Source organism: Prionailurus viverrinus, unplaced genomic scaffold (genome assembly GCF_022837055.1).
Source record: "Prionailurus viverrinus isolate Anna unplaced genomic scaffold, UM_Priviv_1.0 scaffold_80, whole genome shotgun sequence".
Lineage (NCBI taxonomy): Eukaryota > Metazoa > Chordata > Mammalia > Carnivora > Felidae > Prionailurus > Prionailurus viverrinus.
Genome location: NW_025927642.1, coordinates 172,170 through 194,893, shown reverse-complemented (window position 1 = coordinate 194,893; position 22,724 = coordinate 172,170). Strand labels below are relative to the sequence as shown.

General features: G+C 40.5%; 1 long non-coding RNA gene across 1 annotated transcript; it reads left to right on the top strand.

Moving 5' to 3' along the window:
* The first annotated feature begins 1,187 nt into the window (after nt 1–1,187).
* LOC125159888 (uncharacterized) lies at nt 1,188–22,480 on the top strand. Its single transcript, XR_007149966.1, has 3 exons — nt 1,188–1,253; nt 10,792–10,957; nt 22,381–22,480. It is a non-coding gene; the product is annotated as an uncharacterized LOC125159888 (long non-coding RNA).
* The last annotated feature ends 244 nt before the right edge of the window (nt 22,481–22,724 follow it).

Here is a 22,724-nt window from a genome sequence, read left to right as displayed (position 1 = left end):
TCTGCCTCCCCTACTATATAGTCAGGGACGTTGTCTCCCTAGCACCTAACATAAAATAGGCACTGGGTGCATATTGTTGCGTAAATGATTTCTAGCTTTCAGCCTCATTCTTCTCATCTCCCTTCCTACATCAGGTGGCTATTGCAAAATGAAAAGCCTGTTGGATGCCTTCTGAGCTTGAACAATGCTGCTGGCTCCTCAGCCCGAAGAGTGCAGTCCACTCCCCTTAGCGCAGCATAACAGGCTTCCGTGAAAACAACTCTCCCCTCCCCCTACCAAAGCAAAGCAAATAATGTTTCTTCTCAAAGAGGAAGCAGAACAGGAAAAACTCAAATCAGCTAATATTATTATTAGCTGACAGCCCTGATAAAAGAAGTCATGGAAGAAGAAGAGTTTAGAATCCACAGATAAAGGCGTTTATGTCATTATTTATAGATTTCATCCTGTTGCCTTTGTTTTTGTTTTCCTCTTGCTCTTTTCCTTTCGTGATAAAACATTAACCTATTGGGTCAAAGGGAAGGGAATCTAACATTTCATTGGGCAATTACAATTACAATACACCAGGCAGTGGGCTAAATGCTTTGTTTATCTGATTTAACTTACTTCGCTTCAAAATCCACTAACACGTATCACCTCCTGTTTCAAAAATTAAATGACCAAGGCCCAAACTATCAAATACACTAAGGAAAATGAAATGTTCTGGTGATTGCCACATTATAAGAAAGTGCAGAAGGCCTGTACATTATCTATGCTTTTTATTAGTTAATATCAGATCACAGGTCATCTCCCGCATGTGTGATACTCCCATCTTGCTCGTTCTTCTCTTCCTCTTGGCTTTCTCCTCTTTCTCTTTCTCTCAATTAATTCCATTACGTTCTATTTTTGCCATTTTTTTTCTCTGCCTATCTCTTACACCCATCGCCAGCTGCATTGTTGCCTTTTAGGCCCACATGGTTATTGACTACTTAACTGAAATGAAAGCAAACAGAAAGAAAGCCTTTTTAAAACTTCTGGACTAGAATGGCAACAAGCAGTAATGATGTCACAATACGTGACCCAAAGAGAGAAAGCCATACATTCTAGCCAAGGCTTCTGATATACCCGGGAAGGGTGCCCACTGAACTTTTTGTGAGGTTCTGAATCATTGCTGGTAATACTAAGGTTCTCATCTTTCTGTTCTGAAAAACAGAATCTGCAACCACAAGACATGAGCATTTTTATCAGCACGTGAGAAGTTACCAGAGACCTGGAAGGTAGAAATGGAAGCAAAAACAAACCGGGGCGGGGAGAGGTTGGGGGGGGAGGGGGGAGGGTTGCCAGAGGGGAGGGGGGGTGGGGGATGGGTGAAATAATTGAAAGGGATTAAGAGGTGTAAACTTCCCATTATAAAATAAGTAAGCCGTGGAGGGGTACCTGGCTGGCTCAGCCAGTGGAGCATGTGATTCTTGATCTCGGGGATATTATGAGTTCAAGGCCCACATTGAGTGTAGAGATTACTTAAAAATAAAATCTTTAAAAAAAATTAAATTAAATTAATAAACAAATAAACCGTGGAAATGGAAAGTATAGCATAGGAGATACAGTCAATAATATTCTAATAATGTAGGGTGACTACATATATAGTGGTGAGCATTGCATAATGTGTAGAATTGTTGAATCACCATGTTGTACACCTGAAACTAATGTAACATTGTATGTCAACTATACTTAAAAAAAAATCCTGGGGCTCCTGGGTGGCGCAGTCGGTTAAGCGTCCGACTTCAGCCAGGTCACGATCTCTCGGTCCGTGAGTTCGAGCCCCTCGTCGGGCTCTGGGCTGATGGCTCAGAGCCTGGAGCCTGTTTCCGACTCTGTGTCTCCCTCTCTCTCTGCCCCTCCCCCGTTCATGCTCTGTCTCTCTCTGTCCCAAAAAAATAAATAAACGTTGAAAAAAAAAAAAAATCCTGAATGTACCACCTGTGTCCAAGGGCAGCAGAAGTCATGGAGCCATTGGCATGTTCAGTGTCCAGGGCCAGCAGTGCAAAGCTACAGGGTTTCTCACTCTGCAGGGGCACTAGTACCCTTCCCAGATGATGCTGGTGTGTGGCTTTGTCTGTGGTTTTATTCAACTGGCCTTTCCTAGTCTTCTTTGTTTGCAGACCCTTGTTCTCTGGTTTCTTGGAGATTCTGTGAGCTATCACTATTCCGTCAGATATATTCCTTTGAATATGTCAGACAAAACAAAGAAGAAGCAGAAGAAGCAGAAGCAGAAGAAGCAGAAGAAGGGGAAGAAAGAAAAGAATAGAATAGAAGAAGATGAAAGAAACCTTCCTGTAAAGGACAGAGACTTAGGATGTGGACATCTGAAAGTAGCATCATGTAGAAAATTCAAGATGAGACTGGTGGACTTAAATTCCGCCCACTAATTTGGTCCTGAGAATGCAGACAGAGGCTGCTTTGGAAAACCAAAGCTCTATTACTACTCCAGGAGATTCTATGCTCTGTTTGTTAAAGTTAAGGCTGGCACAACAGGTGCCTTCCATTTTGATGCTTTCTGAACCCCCACTTTCAGACAAACAAGAAGAAACCAAGGGAATTAATCATTTCCTCGGTTCAATTTCCAGAAAAGATATTCATTTATTTGCAAACTTTTCAAATGCCGTCTGAATACCAGACTCCATATTTAAACAAATCAAATCTTGGAGATCAAGCAGATGCTATAAATCATCATAATAGCTCCCTGTTCCCCCACCCCCCGGACAAACAAACAGGCATTAAAAGAAAATTAGTGTTGAAGAACAGAGCTAGTGGGTAGGTGGTTTATAGCTTGTGGGTTGATGATCTGACAACATTTTAGCAGAGAACTTTGCTGCCTGGCAAAAAGCAGCGAGTTGCTAAACACTCAGAGATTGTTATGAATACGTAAGGGCAAATGTATTGTTTCCTGGAAATAGGGGCAGTGTTTGAAAGCTATAGCCCTGAAACTGTCATGATCTGCATCTCATGAGGATGTGTCTTTCCTTGATGAAAAGCATTTAGATTCCTGGCAGGAACCACCCCCTCCTCTTCAACAGACTCCTACCTTCCTGAATTAATCACAGACCTCGTTGGCTCATTAAGTCTTGGTGTCATTTTGATGCTTATGTTATTACAATGATACATACAAAGCTACAATATTCAATTTCTGTTTAAAGGATTTTAAGGCTATACTTTGGAGATGAGAAATTTTGAATCATCCAATTGATTCAGGAAATGAGTTTGCTGGCCTTTGGCAGAGTCATTGGAAGAAAGAAAAAGAGAAAGCAAATCTCCTGAGGCTTAAATCAAGGGCGCTCTTAGGTCTCCATTATACTTTTTGGAATAAAATAGTAACGGTAGTCATCAGAAGTTTTACAAATTCGCACACCAAAAATTTCTCTTTTGGCTAACTGAATATACCTGGTTAATTGAATAAGCTGGACCCAGTCAAGGGCAAAAGTTTTACTTTTACTCTTTCAGTTTTACTCATTCTTCACCATTCTTTCAAACTTCTGTCAAATTATTCTCCTCTATCCTTGCATGAAATCTTAGGCAGGGATCCTAGTTTTTCTGGCCATATTTGGCTATTAAAAACCTCAATATTCGGGTGCCTGAGTGGCTCAGTTGGTTAAGCGTCCCACTTCAGCTCAGGTCATGATCTCATGGTTCATGAGTTCGAGCCCCACATCAGGCTCTGTGCTGACAGCTCAGAGTATGGAGTCTGCTTTGGATTCTGTGTCTCCTTCTCTCTCTGCCCTGACCCCACTCACACTCTGTCTCTGTCTCTCAAAAATAAGCAAATGCTAAAAAAAATTTTTTTAAATAAAAATAAAAAGCTCAGTATTATCTAATATTAACATAATACACCATCATTTGATTCAGAGTTTCTCTTTATGACCCCATTCCCCCCCCTCTTTTCATGCTCAGGCCTGAATCAAGAGCCCAAGTCTCAAATGGGAAAGGCCAGGGTGGGTTGTGTGGCATAAGACGTATTCTTTCTTTCTAGATCTACCTGTGTGTGATGATGAAGAGGTATTCTTTCTTTCTAGATCTATCTCCTTCTACACTTTGTAACTGCTCTTTGTGGCTCTTCTATGGTCCAATCAATGGAGGAGGTGGGTTAGAGGACAAAAGTAGTATTTCCTAGTTAATGCTGTGGACTTTCTGAGTTCCCACTCCTGAGGACCTCTAACCTCCTGTTTCCTTTCATAATGAGTGATGAGGGGCTGACTACTGCTTTCTCCACCACTTCCTATTCCACATACTGCATCTCACCTTGAAGCTTTTAGATGGTCCACCACCACTTCTTAGAAAGACTGTTTTGGGGGAGTCTCTTTTATTTATTTATTTTTTTAAGAGCGAGAGAGAGAGAGCACAACTCAGGGAGAGGTGTAGAGGGAGAGAAAGAGAGAAATTAAAAAAGACTCCATGCTCAGCATGAAGCCCGACATGGGACTTGATCCCACGACCCTGGGGTCATGACCTGAGCCAAAATCAGGACTCCAAACCTCAACCGACTAAGCCACCCAGACACCCCTGATATCTCTTTTAGATGACCCAAACCCACCTCTTTTTAATGTAATCCACATGCAGACCATAGGAAACATGGACATTTGACCCCTCAGGCCCTTATTTCCAGCTGTATTAATCAGGGTTCTCCAGAGGAACAGAACCAATAGGATACAGAGATATCAAGACAGACAGATATAGAGACAGATATGAATATAAATATAGATATGGATATATAAAGAAAGATTATGAGGAATTGGCTCATGTGATTATGGAGGCTGACAAATCCCAAGATTTGCAGTCAACAAGCTGAAGACCCAAGAGAGCTGGTAGTGTAGTTTTATTCAGAAGGTCAGTAGGCTGGAGACCCAGGAAGAAGCAATGTTTCAATCCAATGTTTCAATTCAGAGTCTGAAGGCAGTAAAAATATTCCCAGCTCAATGGCAGTCAAGGAGATTCCCCTTACATGTGGGAGGCTCTTTTTTTTTTTTCTCTTTTGAGGCCCTCAGCTGACTGGATTGAGCCCACCCACATTAGAGAGGGCAATCTGCTTTATTCAGTCCCCAGTCAGAAATGTTCACCTCAGGGGCATCTGAGTAGCTCAGTTGGTGGAGCATATGGCTCTTGATCTAGAATTCTAAACTTGAGCCCCATGTTGTGTATAGAGATTATTTTTTAAAAAAACAACAAAAAGAGAAATGTTAATCTCACCCAGAAGCATCCTCATAAACAGCCTCAGAACCATGTTTGACCAAATGTCTGGGTACCTTGATGCCCAGGCAAGTTGACTCTTAATATCAAGCCTAACACCAATTCTCTTCACCTGCCACCTAGTTCCCTTAATGACACCTTTTTCCACTTACTTGTTTTCAGAGGAAGGACAGGTACAAATTCCTGATTCCTCCATGCCAGGCTCTCCCCTCCCCAAAATATTCCCCTCCTATCCCACCTTACAGGGCACAGCTGTAAGATGACTCCATGGAGAACTTAGTTTAGCTCATACCAACATGAAACCCCAAATCCATGGCAGAGTAATAGAATGCTTGAAAAGCATCAGGTCAACCTAACCCCTTTAATTTTTTTATGTCCCAGTATGACCCTACGTTTCCCCACAACCTTTCCTGCTCCCCTCTCTACCTCTAGTTCTGCCATCAGAAATAGACTCTGTTGGGGCATCTGGGTGACTCAGTCAGTTAAGTGTCTGACTCGTGATTTCAGCTCAGGTCATGATCTCATGGTTCATCAGATTGAGCCCTGTGTCAGTAAGGAAACTACTTGGGATTCTCTCTCTCTCCTCTCTCTCTGCCCCTCCCCTCCTTGTGCTCTCTCTCAAATAAACATTAAGAAAGAAAGAAAGAAAGAAAGAAAGAAAGAAAGAAAGAAGAAAGAAAGAAAAAAAAAAAGAAACAGACCCTCTTAAATTCAAATCTGAACCCATTGATCTGGCTAAATGAAAACAGCTCCACAGTCTATTTGAAATGAAGTCTAACTCTCCATATGTAGATTTTTAGTCATCAGTACTGTGGAAAGAAAATGGATGTTTATTCTTTATGAATCTCAAGCTCATTCATTCATTCATTCATTCAGCAAATATTTACTAAGAGCTGAATGTATTCAATGTCAGAGAAACACAGGTTAAAAAAGTATGTTGTCTGCCTTTAAGGAGTCACATTCTGGTGAGTTACACAGATGATCATACAAGTGTTCATAGGGTAGGAACATAAGTTCCAAATGTACAGGACAATTCTCTAAAAGCATTTGAATGAATAACCAGATGAGTTAGGCCAATCCTAACTGATTAACTGTTTATTCCTATGAGACTTGGACAGCCAGAGATGGATGAGGTTTTGTGAGGCTCTAAGCTTGCACAATTTGGGAAAGCTACTTTAAGAAAATGAATACAAAAATCTTGCCTTCACATTTTACAAAATCAGGAGACTATGTGAGCATGTCCCAGGGGATGTGGAAGGGACCCATGCAAGAAAGGGGCTCTTGGGGCGCCTGGGTGGCGCAGTCGGTTAAGCGTCCGACTTCAGCCAGGTCACGATCTCGCGGTCTGTGAGTTCGAGCCCCGCGTCAGGCTCTGGGCTGATGGCTTGGATCCTGGAGCCTGTTTCCGATTCTGTGTCTCTCTCTCTGCCCCCCCCCCCCCCCCCGTTCATGCTCTGTCTCTCTCTGTCCCAAAAATAAATAAAAAACGTTGAAAAAAAAATTTAAAAAAAAAAAAAAGAAAGGGGCTCTGAAGCTAAAGTTCCATTAGCTTCATGTAAAATCTGTCTCAGCCTCAGTCCATTTGATAAAGTATTAGGTCTTTGAGGACTATTTTAGATTGGGTAGTGGTAAATCTAGGCTCTACAATCACACAGACAGACCTATGTTTGATTTAACCTCTACCAGATACTTCTGTATATTCTGGGAAAAGTTATTTAAATTTCCTAAGCTTCATTTTCCTCCATTAGTAGACCTACTTCATATGGTAGTTGCAAAGATTAAAATGCATAAGCATAGGGGCTCCTGGGTGGTTCAGTTGGTTAAGTGTCCAACTTGAGCTCAGGTCATAATCCCATGGTTCGTGTGCTGGAGACCCGCTTTGGGCTCTGTGCTAACAGCTCAGAGCCTGGAGCCTGCTTTAGATTCCATTATCTGCCTCTCCCCTACTCTCTCTCTCTCTCTCTCTCTCTCAAAAATAAACATTAAAACAACTTAAAAAAATAAAAAATAAAGTACATAATCATGTAAAACATTTTAGCATAGCTCATAATTAGTGCTTAACAAGTGTTACTATTATTAGCTATTATTAAAATCTGAAGTATCTGAACTCTGCCCCTCTACTTGTCTTCAAAACTCACAATTCTTGGTTCCTTGCAACATGAAATCCCATGGAGCATCTGTAAGGAAACAAAATCTAGAAATTCCAAATCTGGAACCATGGCGAATTTCCTGGTGAGGAATGGCAGCTGGATCCCTGCTCCCCCACCTGAGGTTCCACTCCGGGTTGATTACTTTGCCACCATTCTAGCTGGCTGAGAAGGAATTGTTCCTCTTTGCTGAGACCAAACTGGATTGTGGAAGAAAAAACAAAGAGTAAATTATAGAAGATATTTTTTTTTAAAAAGGAATAAATCAAAACAAAGTGTATCCAAGGTAAAGTTGGCTTTCTCAAAGATATCTCCCTATACCACACGAAGCCTTAGGAAAAGAAATTTTGCTTAGATTCCTTCTAGCTTCCAACTGTCCTCATCATGGTATATCCCACAGACGAGCGCCCAACCCGAGGTGTACAATCCCAGACACAGAACTATGTGGGTTGGGCACTGCAGAAAGATATCACATATAAGGAGGTACCACTCACATTATGGACATCATATATTTTTATATTTATCAAAATTACTTTCTGGCAAACGGCAGCTAAGTGCCTTGTTACATATTCAGTCAGTACATTATAGTTTTATAATCGTTGGAAGTAAAATGTCTTGAGGAAGACTTAGGGAGGTGGTGCCTTTCTCCACTTTGTGCACATGTATCATATAGCTGTGGAGACCCTGACTAGGTATCGAGAATATTCAAGTTCTACATCAAGCGGAACAGAGATCCAGCTCCCTTGTTTATCACCCCACATCTCCTTTGCCCTCTCAGTTCTGATTTCCCATGTAATCTACCTCTTCCCTTAAGAACTGACATAGAGAATTGCTCAGTCCATCAGTCAAGTCTTTACTTTTGCAGAGCTTAATAATATAAGCAGGCATTCATATAATACAATAATCTACAATAATAAATACACATGTGGTAGTAGGGAAGAATTTTCTTATAACATTTCTAAAATACATACACATATGGTTGTTTAAGGCCATGTTTATTTCAGCAAAAACAAATTTCAGTTACCCAAATGGCTGAAGATCTATTAAAGTGGGTAATAGAATATGTCTGCTCTTCTTTCTGACAACTTAAGCTTTTATAATACCACACCTAAAACAAGGAAAAGGAAAAATTTTACCAAGTTGATTTGGTGTTCAGTGTAAAGCTCACCAGATATGTCATATTTCTGGAAACATCAGTGAAAAGAGGATGTTTGGTTTTTCAAATGTGTTGGCCCAACATAAATATAGCTATATCTAACAACATCAGACCTAGCCATATTTAGCCTACCCATGCTTAGTGTAAGTGTATTTCTTAAAACATGGTCTTTATTGCAATATTTTGTACTATGTTTAATTCTCAATATGTTCTGAGATATAAGTTAAAACCAAGCTTTAATTCTAAATGAAAAAGAAAACAGTTTTATGATGTACCTTTGTAGGGGCACCTGGGTGGCTCAGTCGGTTAAACATCCGACTTTGACTCAGGTCATGGTCTCACGGTTTCTAAGTTTTAGATGCATGTCAGGCTCTGTGCTGACGGCTCAGTGCCTGGAGCCTGCTTCAGATTCCATGTCTCCCTCTCTCTCTGCCCCTCCCCTGCTCATGCTCTGTCTCTCTCTCTTTCTCAAAAATACGTAAACATTAAAAAAAAAGTGTACCTTTGTAACCATAATTTAGAATTTCCAACTTAATTTAGAAAATATTAGCTTTCTTTTGTTTAAACTTTCTTACTGTGGAATATTTCATACCTTCACAAGAGTGTGTGTGTGTGTGTGTGTGTGTGTGTGTGTGTGTATGCAGTTTAAGAAGAATAATAAAAGAATAATTATGTACCTACCATTCATCTTAAGAAATAGAACATTACCAGTACCTTAGAAGTTTCCTTTGTACCTCTCCCCAACGATGTCCCCCTCCCTGTCTGCCCCATAGGTAACCATATGTTAAAACTTTGTTAATCATCCCTCACCTTTATTAATTGACTTATATGTATGTCTCTAAGCAATATATGGTTTAATTTTGCCTTCTTTCTCAATTTATATAAATGGTATACATATCTAGGCTTGTATGATTTGTTTTTTTGTTCAACATGTTTTTAAGATTTATCTAATCCATTGGTATGTAAAGTTGTAATTTATTCATTTTTGCTACCCTGTAGTATTTCACTGTATGAACAGACCACAATTTTGTTATCCATTTTACTACTGATGGATATTTGGGCTGTTTCCCATTTTTCGTGTCTTCATGAACAGTGCTACTGTGAACATTTTTATTCACATCTCTGGGGGAATGTGCACAAATTTCTCTAGAATATAAATCTAAAAGTAGAAAGCTTTAGTATTTATCAAAATAGTTAGATTAAGAAATCAAAGCAATGCCAAACCACGGTATTCAGAGAACATATATTCAAGTATGTTGATGATGATGCTGATTTTCTTGCTGAATAATGGTACAGCAGGAGAGATCATGCTTTGCTCCCTAGTTCTGGCTTCAAAATGTACTTCATATCACCAAACTCACTGGGAGAAGCTCCAAAAAACCTAACACAAGCCTACAGGTTTCTCCTGATAGGGAACAACAGCTAAGAGGGTGGAAGAATCAATGAAATGGTTTACCAAGTGATGGTAAATGTTTGCCAAACGATGAAAAGAAGAATTGAAGTCTGAGTACTATTAAGGAGAACGTGGCTGGACAGGGACAGGAAAGCTTGACTTCTAAGCTGCCTCTATTTACAGATGGGTATATGATCTTGGGGAAATCAGGTCATTTAACTTGGAATCCGTTTTCACGTCCATAAAATATGAAGTTTGGCTTTAATGACCTTTGGGTCATTTCCAGGTCTAAAACTCCAATCCAGTGATTTCAAAATACTTTTGGAAAATGACAGTTTTGGTCGCCCCCTAGTGGTTCTTTCTAGCTTTGCAACTAGAGAACCCAGCTTAAAATGGTCGTTAGGGCCTCTCAAAAACTTCCCTGCTTAATGTAATTTAGGCATTGTAATTAAAATGTATGAAAATTAAAGGAAACATTTTGTGAAGTTATTAAAATTTTTGAAAACATACACAAATAAAAAGTTATTTTTCTCACTGACAAGAACTGATATTTGGTTTTAATAATAATGTCCTTGAGCTGTACACTTATAATTTTTGCACTTACTTTCTGTGAATGCAACTCACTTTAAATACAAAGTGAGGAAAAAGTTCTTTGCCCAAGTTGGGAAAAAAAATCAATTAATTCATCTCTCTTCTACTAGATTAATGTTATTAATCATTACCTAGGTAGGTAAAAGACTGGAGAATTCCTAAGGATTAAACAAAATAACTTACACGCGACCTTACCCATAGTAGGCAAATGAATGTATTGAAACGGGTTATGTGAGTGTGAACATGGATCTAAAAAGCAACAATACTTTTTTTTTTTTTTTTTCCAGCTGGAGCCTGATGTGTCCAGTGGTTTGAATATAAAAGACAATGGCATTGATCTACTTTGGACACTCGTGAACAGACTTAACCACTTTAACACCAAGTTTCTCTATTTGCAAGGAAGGAAAAAATTTCGTGATGCCTTTTGAAATGACAAGGACATCATAAAGATTAGTGAGTTGAATGTTGGTAAAAATATCGTGTACCTTAGAAGAGCAGTGTTACGTAAAGACTCAGTGCAGTATCATCAGAAACTGGCTACCAGGGCTCTGTGAAATACACCACATGCTATTTTTGAAATAGGGTATAAAATCGCGACAAGAAAAATAACCCTGCTCACAAAACTATAAAATGCCATTTTTCTTCAAAGAGAGGAAAATAAGAAAAATGAAGACTCCTACCTTTGAATTTAAACACGAAATCAATATATGAAGGAAAAGAATCAAATCTGAGTCCTGAATGCTTTGGTTCTTTGGGCATTTTAATGAATAAATGAAAAATAAGTTTAATTCTATAAAAATACTTTGACAGAAGTTTAATATTTCGTCTTTTTGTTGTTGTTGTTGCCTTTTCAACAGTAGCGCTACCTTGAGAAAGCTATTTCTGTGCTCTCTTATCTGTTCGCCTGATTTTCATAGACACAGCCCAGTGAAGGGGGGAAAGAATGGCATTGGAGTCATTTTAGCTCTGGCTCCGCCTCTTGAAGTCTAAGTGACCTTGAGCAAGCCACTATAGTTCTCAGACACTTCTATAAAATGGGGTTTGCTTTTGGGATGAGCACTGGGTGTTGTATGGAAACCAATTTGTCAATAAATTTCAGAAAAAAAATAATAAAAAAATAAATAAAATGGGGTTTGTTTGTTTTTTTTTTTTTTAGTTTTTTTTTTTTTCAACGTTTATTTATTTTTGGGACAGAGAGAGACAGAGCATGAACGGGGGAGGGGCAGAGAGAGAGGGAGACACAGAGTCGGAAACAGGCTCCAGGCTCCGGGCCATCAGCCCAGAGCCCGACACAGGGCTCGAACTCACAGACCGCGAGATCGTGACCTGGCTGAAGTCGGACGCTTAACCGACTGCGCCACCCAGGCGCCCCAATGGGGTTTTGATCATAACAGTAACTCTCTCACAGTGCTGTTCTGATGTTTAAGTAAGAGTGTGTAAATTCTTTTTAGAGACTGCCAAAATTACTTCCAAATGTTAATGACTGCTTTTCCATCTTTTTTTTTTTTTTTTTTTTTTTGCCTATACAAACCTATCGATCTTGTCTATGTCCATTATTAAGTCTTGATAGTTTTACCCCCAATCTCTCATATCCAGATCTCCCTCTGTACCATTCAGGTTCACCACCTCACCACCCACTTAACCCACCCCTGACTATCCTAGGGCTTCATTCAAACCACCTCACCACAGAGTGAAATTTCTCATGTGCAAATATAATCATGTTTTTTCTAGTGCTTGGTGTTCTTTATGGCTTCTAGTCATGTGTGGAATGAGATCTCAACTCCGTCACCATCTAGCGCTGCCTACCTGTTCAGCTTTATCTTCTGTTTCCCTTCGTGTACTTCACAATAATTCCATGGTTGTGTTTTTTCCTGTCTCCATGCATTTGCACATTTATTCCTCCTGCCTAAAATGACTTCCTCCTCCCACTGGGCAACTTTGGTACAATATTTCTGCAGAATCTTCTCATTTATTGCTGGCAAAATTCTACTGATGTTTCATGTCTTAGTTCAAAATGTCTCCCTTTTGCATGCTCCCTTTCGACTTTGTTTGGATCTTTTTTTTTTTTTTTCCAAATTTGTTGCACTTTTTTAGGCTGTTGACTCCTAAAGACAATTGAGCATGTCTTCTGTTGCTGTCTCCAGTGGCTAGCACAATGCCTTCACCTAATAAACACTTTGTAAGGGTAGGGCTAACCTGTAGCCTTAACACTATAGGTTAAGAGATAATAGCCTTATCCTATCAATCAAGGGATGGATTAGCGCTTGATTGGATTGGGGCAAGGGCCTGTTTGAACTGTTTCCACCTGGGAACTATTCCTTTGTTCTCTGTTCCCAGGTGATAATAAGACGATGTGGTCGGCTATAAAAACTCTGTACCCCGGCTGTTCGGGACCATACTCTGGTCAAGAGCGTCGGTCCCGATCGATCGGCTTGCCTTGTCTCTCATTGTAATAAACTTTGTTGTGGCAGTCACTGGTGCCCGTAGCATTCTGTTTCAGGAGTCGTGTGGATGCAACAACTTAATGTTTGTTGAATGAATGTATAGTTTCATATATTCTTAGGCCCTGGACTGATTTCATTTTATAAATCTTACTTTTCTATTTCTGCAAATTAAAAAAAAAATTTTTTTTTGAGAGGGAGAGACAGACTGTGAGCAGGAGGAGGGGCAGAGAGAGAGGGAGACTCAGAATCTGAAGCAGGCTCTAGGCTCTGAGCTGTCAACACAGAGCTTGATGGGTGGCTCCAATTCATGAACTGTGAGATCATAACCTGAGCTGGAAGCTTAATCGAAAGAGCCACCCAGGCGCCCCGCCTATTTTTGCAAATTTTAATCCTTTCTGTATGCCAGTTTAGCATCCTTCTTTTAGTATCAGTTAAGCAGTTCTTATAACCTTATTTTGGGACATCATTACTGTATCAAATACAACATTATTGCTTAAGTTAGATCTTGTATAATTAGAAGGAACAGAGAATTACTCAAGCTAACTCAAGGGATGAGATGGGGGTGGGAGTGGTTTTTAAGACACTGAGGTGATATTTAGGGGCTCTAAGCACAGGAAGCCTCATGGGATATGAATACACATGAGCCACAGAACATCTTCTTGGCCTCTTGTCACATCTTTGCATCCTTCTCTTCGTTCTCTCCCAACTCCATTTGCTTTTGATTTCCTGATAACTTGGGCTTGACTTTTGGCTACAATGCAAGTTTCCAACATTTTTTTACATTTTGCCCCCACAACTTCCTCTTTTTTTCTCAAATTTCAGATCCACAAGAGAGAACTCTAAGTGACACAGCTCATCAAGTCACATTCATTCATCAAATATTTAAGGAATATATAATATATGCTAGACATTCTTCTACATTCTGGGGTAAAAGCGCTGGAAGGAACAGATAAAGATGTCTGCTGTCATAGAACTTACTTTATTAGCCACAGACAAATCATCGAACTGGCAATCCCTAGACCAGATACCACCTTTGGGCACCACCATCTGTGGCTGGGCAGTGGGGAGGAGGGTCATGTGGTACAAAACATGGCTGAACGTCAGTAAAAGCGAGCAGGGAAGATTCTCCAGATGGAGGTGTGGGTAGACGTAGAAAGACTTAGGTGCAATTTTAGTTTGAGTCCTCTCTTTATTACTTATATTCCCTTACTTTATTCTCTTTCGTTTCCTATATATCTCATGGAGGGTTTAAAAAACTCTCTTGTAATCTTTTCTTCATTGGACATTCAAGGCCACCAAGACACTTGAACATATTCTTCTATCTTCTAAGTTATGTGTAGTCTTGAAAGTCACTTGGAAATTTTTTACTTTAAAGAAAATTTAGGGTTTGAAAGTTTTTTTAATACCTAAAGAGCATATTCCAAGACAGAAAGAATAAACGTTTACTCTTGATTTATGTGTATCACCTCATTTTGTGGGTTTCAGATGTTGTTATTCCCATATATATCTATAGTTGGAGGGAAAATATTTTAGAAGACTTTACTAATAAGCCCTAAACTCCATTAAAGTCTGTCATTCGGTGTGCTTCTCCTTGTCTTTCTGGGATTTCTACGTGCATGAGCACAGGAGTCTATTCAGCATGGTGTTTTTGTCCATTGATAGTTCCATTTCAATTTCTTTACTGTTAATCTTTCTCCCTCTCCTACCTATCCATCTTGTTCTCCCACCTCTTCTCACAGCCCCTGAGTCTGTCTCCTTTAATTAACTAAGATACAGAACTGAAGTCAATGTTTTGTCTTCAAGATTTTATTTTTAAGTAATCTCTACATTCAACATGGGGCTCAAACTTAACAACCCCAAGATCAAGAATCGGGTGCTCTACCAACAGAGCCAGGCAAGTGCCCCCTGAAGTCAGTGTTTTATTACTGGTGCCACCATTTGGTTGTACTGGGATTGGATATGAGTACCCCAGGACCGGATTACCATTTGGTAGAAGGCCTAAGATTTAGTTAGCTGTTAACAGTTGATGGGGCGCCTGGGTGGTGCAGTCGGTTAAGCATCCGACTTCAGCCAGGTCACGATCTCGCAGTCCGTGAGTTCGAGCCCCGCATCAGGCTCTGGGCTGATGGCTCAGAGCCTGGAGCCTGTTTCCGATTCTGTGTCTCCCTCTCTCTCTGCCCCTCCCCCATTCATGCTCTGTCTCTCTCTGTCCCAAAAATAAATAAACGTTGAAAAAAAAACAGTTGAGAAATAATGACTCAACCATGAGCTCAATTGGAGGGCTTCTCACCAGAGTGAATAACTACCACTCAGTGATACCTTTTCACGTAAAACCTAATTACTGAAACGCATAATGCGTTATGTAAAATTTCTTAATGATGATGGATGTTTTCATTAGAAAGCTATCACAATTTATAACAATGTAAGGAAATCTAATATCCTTTTACAATCAACAATCTTGCCCATTAGCCTTTGTTATAATTACAGTTAAGTAGCCTACTCGATAATCCTCTGGTTAAATTAACTCAGGTTTATTTTGGCCCATGCAGATTAAGTTTGCCATAAATCAGGGCACCTGGGTGGCTCAGTAAGTTAAGCGTCTGACTTTGGCGCAGGTCATGATCTCACGGCTTGTGAGTTTGAGCCCCACGTCGGGCTGTGTGGACAGCTCAGAGCTTGGGGCCTGCTTCAGATTCTTTGTCTCTCTCTCTCTGCCCCTCATCTGCTCACACTCTATCTCTCTCAAAAATAAATAAATAAATAAATGTTAAAAGACATATTTAAAGTGTCAGGATGACACTTTAGAAATAAAAAATAAAATCTGTTTGATGTAATGTATTATTTAAAAAAAATAATAAATAAATAAACAAATTTGCCATAAATCTTCTCTTATAATCAGAAGTCTGTAGACATGCCTTTGATCAAAAACCAAGGGACTTTAAAGCAACTTTTCATAAAGGAATTTTAGTAAGTAGTTTCTACTCTGTTTATAAACCACGAGTTATCTATAACTGCCTGCAACTTTTAGAAAGAAAGCAATTGCTTCAACTCTCCCTGCTCCAGACTTCATCTTTTTGTCCTTAGAGCAAAAGAAGGGGGAAAAAAAGTGTTTCAGCATGACCTAGACCTGAATCAAAATCCTGAAATGATCCTCTTTTAGTCAACAGGCAATTCTACAACTGCTGACTAACTTGATCCAATTTCTCCCAGCCTTGTAACTGATTTTATACCTACACTTTCCATCTATGTACTATTGACTCATTTCAAACAGCTTTGGTAGAATTCCACTTCTTTTCAACGTTCTTCTTCTTTTTTTTTTCTTTTTTTTTATGAAATTTATTGACAAATTGGTTTCCATACAACACCCAGTGCTCATCCCAAAAGGTGCCCTCCTCAATACCCATCACCCACCCTCTCCTCCCTCCCACCCCCCATCAACCCTCAGTTTGTTCTCAGTTTTTAACAGTCTCTTATGCTTTGGCTCTCTCCCATTCTAACCTCTTTTTTTTTTTTTTTTCCTTCCCCTCCCCCATGGGTTCCTGTTAAGTTTCTCAGGATCCACATAAGAGTGAAACCATATGGTATCTGTCTTTCTCTGTATGGCTTATTTCACTTAGCATCACACTCTCCAGTTCCATCCACGTTGCTACAAAAGGCCATATTTCATTTTTTCTCATTGCCACGTAGTACTCCATTGTGTATATAAACCACAATTTCTTTATCCATTCATCAGTTGATGGACATTTAGGCTCTTTCCATAATTTGGCTATTGTTGAGAGTGCTGCTATGAACATTGGGGTACAAGTGGCCCTATGCATCAGTACTCCTGTATCCCTTGGATAAATTCCTAGCAGTGCTATTGCTGGGTCATAGGGTAGGTCTATTTTTAATTTTCTGAGGAACCTCCACACTGCTTTCCAGAGCGGCTGCACCACTTTGCATTCCCACCAACAGTGCAAGAGGGTTCCCGTTTCTCCACATCCTCTCCAGCACCTATAGTCTCCTGATTTGTTCATTTTGGCCACTCTGACTGGCGTGAGGTGATACCTGAGTGTGGTTTTGATTTGTATTTCCCTGATAAGGAGCGACGCTGAACATCTTTTCATGTGCCTGTTGGCCATCCGGATGTCTTCTTTAGAGAAGTGTCTATTCATGTTTTCTGCCCATTTCTTCACTGGGTTATTTGTTTTTCGGGTGTGGAGTTTGGTGAGCTCTTTATAGATTTTGGATACTAGCCCTTTGTCCGATATGTCATTTGCGAATATCTTTTCCCATTCCGTTGGTTGCCTTTTAGTTTCGTTGGTTGTTTCCTTTGCTGTGCAGAAGCTTTTTATCTTCATAAGGTCCCAGTAATTCACTTTTGCTTTTAATTCCCTTGCCTTTGGGGATGTGTCGAGTAAGAGATTGCTACGGCTGAGGTCAGAGAGGTCTTTTCCTGCTTTCTCCTCTAAGGTTTTGATGGTTTCCTGTCTCACATTTAGGTCCTTTATCCATTTTGAGTTTATTTTTGTGAATGGTGTGAGAAAGTGGTCTAGTTTCAACCTTCTGCATGTTGCTGTCCAGTTCTCCCAGCACCATTTGTGAAACAGACTGTCTTTTTTCCATTGGATGTTCTTTCCTGCTTTGTCAAAGATGAGTTGGCCATACTTTTGTGGGTCTAGTTCTGGGGTTTCTATTCTATTCCATTGGTCTATGTGTCTGTTTTTGTGCCATCAACGTTCTTCTTAAAGAAACTCACTCTTAAACTCATATCAGACGTCTCCTTCCTTGTTCTCAAACACCTTGGCAACATGTTAAAGTAACAAGGGTTTTTAAACAATTCATTCACCTTTTTAACAAACATTTATTGAGTCCCCACTAGGGCCAGCTACTGGGAATGTAGCTGAATAAAAGAGGCAACAACGCTTGCCCTCATGTATTTTCCATTCTAGTGGAAACAGATCTAGTTTGAATTGATCACTTGATAGCAACATTCCACTTTCCAAAGTGACTGGCAATTTGGAGCATCAGAAGACGTGTTCCTAAGAGTTGATGACTCCACAAAAAAAAAAAAGAGTACTCTAGAAAACCTGGGACCAAAAACCTCTGGTGAACCCATCTGATTTTAGTTATTTTAGATAAAGGCCGAGATTTCTTGCATGCTGCTACATCTCATACACAGTAAATAACAGTACTAACCAACTATAAATATTTGTGGATTAGTATAGCATGTAATTGCCATCCTTTCCCCACATATGAAAATGAGTTTAAAGTTTATCTATTTATTTTGATAGAGTGGATGAGTGGGTGAGTGGATACAGCGTGAGTGGAGAAGGGGCACAGAGAGAAGGAGAGACAATCCCGAGCAGGTTCTGTGCTGTCAGCGCAGACCCTGACGCGGGGCCTGATCTCACGAACCGTGCGATCGTGACCTGAGCCGAAATCAAGAGTCGGACGCTTAACCCACTGAGCCACCCAGGTGCCCCAAGTTAGACTATTTTTAAATGTATTATTCCATGTAGCCATGGCCGCAATTCTAAGGACAGATAGGAGTCTTATTTTATAGGTGGGGAACTTAGCCTCCTTTCAGCACACCGAAAACGAGTTTAGATTCTTTGTTTTGCTCTGCCTGTCTTCTCTTGAGCGTCTGCTTACCAGCTGAACGGTCACAGGGCATCACTTCAACTTCCAATCAGCCAGACCAGTAGTTCTCAACCCTGGCTATGCACTGGAATCATCTTTTTAAGTTGCGGATGGATAGGCCCCTGATTCCAATTAAACCTGAATCTTGGGGGAGTGGGGCCAGGGTATCAGTAATGTTTTTGTTTTAATTCCAGGGGTGCACATGTGGCTCAGTTGGTTAAGCACCTAACTCTTGATTGAGGCTCGGGTCATGATTTCACGGTTTGTGTAATCAAGCACCACGTCAGACTCTGCACTGACAGTGCAGATGCTGCTTGAGATTCTTTCTCTCCCTCTCTCTCTGCACTTCCCTTGCATCTCTCTGTCTCTCTCAAAAATAAGTAAATAAACTTTTTTAAAAATCCCAGCTGCGCAAGAGATTCTAGTGCATAGCCTGGGCCAAGAATCTTTGGACGTAGCTTGTCAGGCCCAACTCAGCCTTTCCAAGGGTCTCTTAGGGCAATTAGCAATGTATTACCTCCTTAGAGACCTCAGCTTTCACCTCACTCTCCTTTTCTTTCAACTACTTTCCTCCGTTTCCTTTACTTCTTGTCCCCTTCTTGTGTGCTCCTGCCTGAGGCCTGCCAACAGTACCTGCTAAGGCTGTTTGGCCCTATTGTGGTACGGTGGGCTAGGTTTTCAGCCTCTAATGCAAAACACACTGAACTAGTTACCCAGAGGTTGTCCTCTCATCATTTCTGCAGCTGCTTCTATGCTCCTCCAGGGTCTCTTCACCTCTGCCAGCCTGGCTGCCCTCCACAGGTGGTGCTGCACTCAGAGCCGGTCCCCAGGGTGGCCTGTTTGACCCTCAGAATTCCCATCTAATATATCCTATCATAGCATCCACGTGTGCCCTCAATGTAGTATAAAAGGCATTTCATTATCTGACCCCTTTCCTCTTTCAACCTACCCACTATCAGTACCGTAGGATTCCCGCACTCCCACACACATCCCCTTATGCGTCTTATCAGGTTTCCACAGACATATTTATATGGTTTAAATCTGGATACTTCCTGACTCATCCTTCAGGCCTCTTAACTGTGGCTCCCCTCTGCAAAGCCTTCTCTCACCCCCTTGATTATGGTGCTATTTACACTGTATCATGATGGCTGTGTGTTCATGCTTCTGGCCCTTCCTCTAGACTGAAGGTAGAGGATGAGTCCTTATTTTACATATTTTATTTAAAAAAAAATTTTTTTTTCAACGCTTATTTATTTTTGGGACAGAGAGAGACAGAGCATGAACGGGGGAGGGGCAGAGAGAGAGGGAGACACAGAATCGGAAACAGGCTCCAGGCTCTGAGCCATCAGCCCAGAGCCCGACGCGGGGCTCGAACCCACAGACCGCGAGATCGTGACCTGGCTGAAGTCGGACGCTTAACTGACTGCGCCACCCAGGCGCCCCTTGATATTTTAAAATAATAACAACCTCTTAGTCAATGAAGAATGAGTAGACTCATACAATGTAGGCAGCAAACTACAGTTTGCTTGTAGACCACATCTGGCCCATTGCCTGTTTTGTAACTACAGGTTTAACGAAACATAGCTACATCCATCTCTATGTATTGTATAAATACATCCATTTGTATATATGTGTAAATTTGTATTGAAAACATAGCCACACTCATATGTATTGTTTGTGGTTGCTTTAATGCTGCAAGGGCAGAATTAAGTAGTTGCAACAGAGACCATATGGTCCCCAAGGCCCAAAATATTTATGATATGGCCATTTGCAGAAAAAGTTTGCTGTCTTCTGACCTAAAAGGAAAATGAGAGATCTTCTATTGTAGTGTATCCAGCAGAAAGATAATGCAAATCACGTATGTAATTTAAAACTTGCTGTAGGGGCACCTGGGTGGCTCAGTCGGTTAAGCATCCAACTTTAACTCAGGTCATCTTATGGTTTGTGGGTTCAAGGCCCGCGTTGGGGTCTGTGCTGACAGCTCAGGGTCTGGAGCCTGTTTTGGATTCTGTGTCTCCCTCTCTCTCTGCCCCTCCCCCACTTGCACTCTGTCTCTCACTCTCTCTCTCAAAAATAAATAAACATTAAAAAAATAAATAAAATGTAAAACTTGCTGTAGCCACATTAAAGAAAAAAGAAAAGAAACAGACAAAAATAATTTTAGTAATGAGTTTTATTTAATTCAATATATGAAAATGTTATTATTTCAATGTGTAATTAATATTAAAATTACTATGTAATGAGATATTTTACATTCTTTTTAGTACTAAGTCTTTGAAACTGTGTAACTATTTTATACTTATAGAAATCTTAATTTAGACTACCCCTGTTTCAAGGGATCACTAGCCATATGTGCAGCTCTTAGCTATATTATTGGACAATTCTAAGTCAAATCCATCAGTTTATAGTTGAAGAAATTGATCCAAAGAGGGTAAGAGTCTAATCTAAAGTCACATGATTAATGGAAGAATTAGACATTGGGGTGCCTGGGTGGCTCAGTCGGTTAAGCCTCTGACTTTGGCTCAGGTCATGATCTCACAGTATGTGAGTTTGAGCCCTTGTCAGGCTCTATGCTGACAGCTCAGAGCCTGGAGCCTGCTTTGGATTCTGTGTCTCCCTCTCTCTCTGCCCCTCCCCTGCTGGTGTTCTGTCTCTCTCTCTCTGTCTCTCAAGAATAAATACACATAAAAAAACTATTTTAAATTAAAAAAAAAAGAATTTGAAATTGAATCTAGCTCTTTTTTTTTTCTTTCTGAGAGAAAGAGTGAGCATGCGCATGCAAACAGGGGAGGGGCAGAGAGAGAGGGAGACAGGATCTGAAGTAGGCTCTGTGCTGAGAGCAGAGGCCTGATGTAGAGCTCGAACTCACAAACCATGAGATCATGACACGAGCCAAAGTCAGACACTTAACTGACTGAGCCCCCTAGGCACCTTGAACCTCTTTCTCTTTATCTCTAACCAAGTGCTCCTTCCATCACATCATACTGCCCTTGGCCTTGTTGTTTGTTCACCAGAAGAGATATGATAAGAAGACCTGGATTCTAATTCCACACAAGCATTAATCAATTGTGTAACTTTAGAATATTTCCTAGCTTCTTGGAATTTCCATTTCCTCACCTCTAGAGTAAAAGCATTGAATTAGCACTAATGTTACATGACAATCAAACATGTTGGTTTGCAAACCAGACTATACTGTAGTCATTTTGCTCCTGGAGTCTGTTTCTAAGAACCCATGTATAAATATGAACTTAAGACCATGTTGGTTGTCACCATAACTTCAAAAAAAGCTTTTAGAAACCAGAATTTTAGATAATTCATTCATTAAAATCTATATTTTAATAATAGGGCCAAGCCTAAAGCCTGATGCATTTGGCACAGAACCTTTCAGGACATCTGGGTTATATTCTCGAGAGATTTTGAAGCTGATCTGAGAAGGCCATTGCTGAGCAATGAAAGAGCACAGAAAGAACTTGTGTTAGGGCTCATTCAGGGCAGCAGAACGGTCTCCTCTCTCTGCTAACTAGCAGCAGGGTCCGTGACGGGCAACCAGAGCATACTGCGGTGTGAGGAAATGGAACTGGCATAATACCCATGGAAAATTAGGGGGAGGGAACTGTGACGTGATTAGATAATCAAGTTTTATTTTGTATTAGCAAATTTTATTCCAGAAATAACTTTATTAAATTTGTACTCCAGATCACAGGAGAAATATAACAGTGTAGGAGAAAGGTACAGAAATGGAAGTGGGCAGGTATGGAAAATGGATGCATTTTTTCAAAACATTTGCATAAGACTTGTGTTTACTTTCAGATACATTCGCATCTCTCCTGTCCCTTAGTACAGAGAAACACTTCCTTCCTTCCAGAGTCTGGAGATGACTGCAGTGCAGGGCAAAAGCTATGGGCCTTGGTATGAGCCCCAGATCCTCCTTTTAAAAATTATAAGGAGTTGGGGCACGTGGTGGCTCAGTCAGGTGAGTATCTGGCTCTTGACTTCGGCTCAGATCATGATCTCATGGTTTGTGAGTTCAAGCCCCACTTGGGTTTCTCCCCCTCTTTCTGCCCCTCCACTACTCTCCCTCTCTCACTCTCTCTCTCTCTCTTTCTCTCTTTCTCAGAAGAAATACACATTTAAAAAAATTATAAGGCCATGGC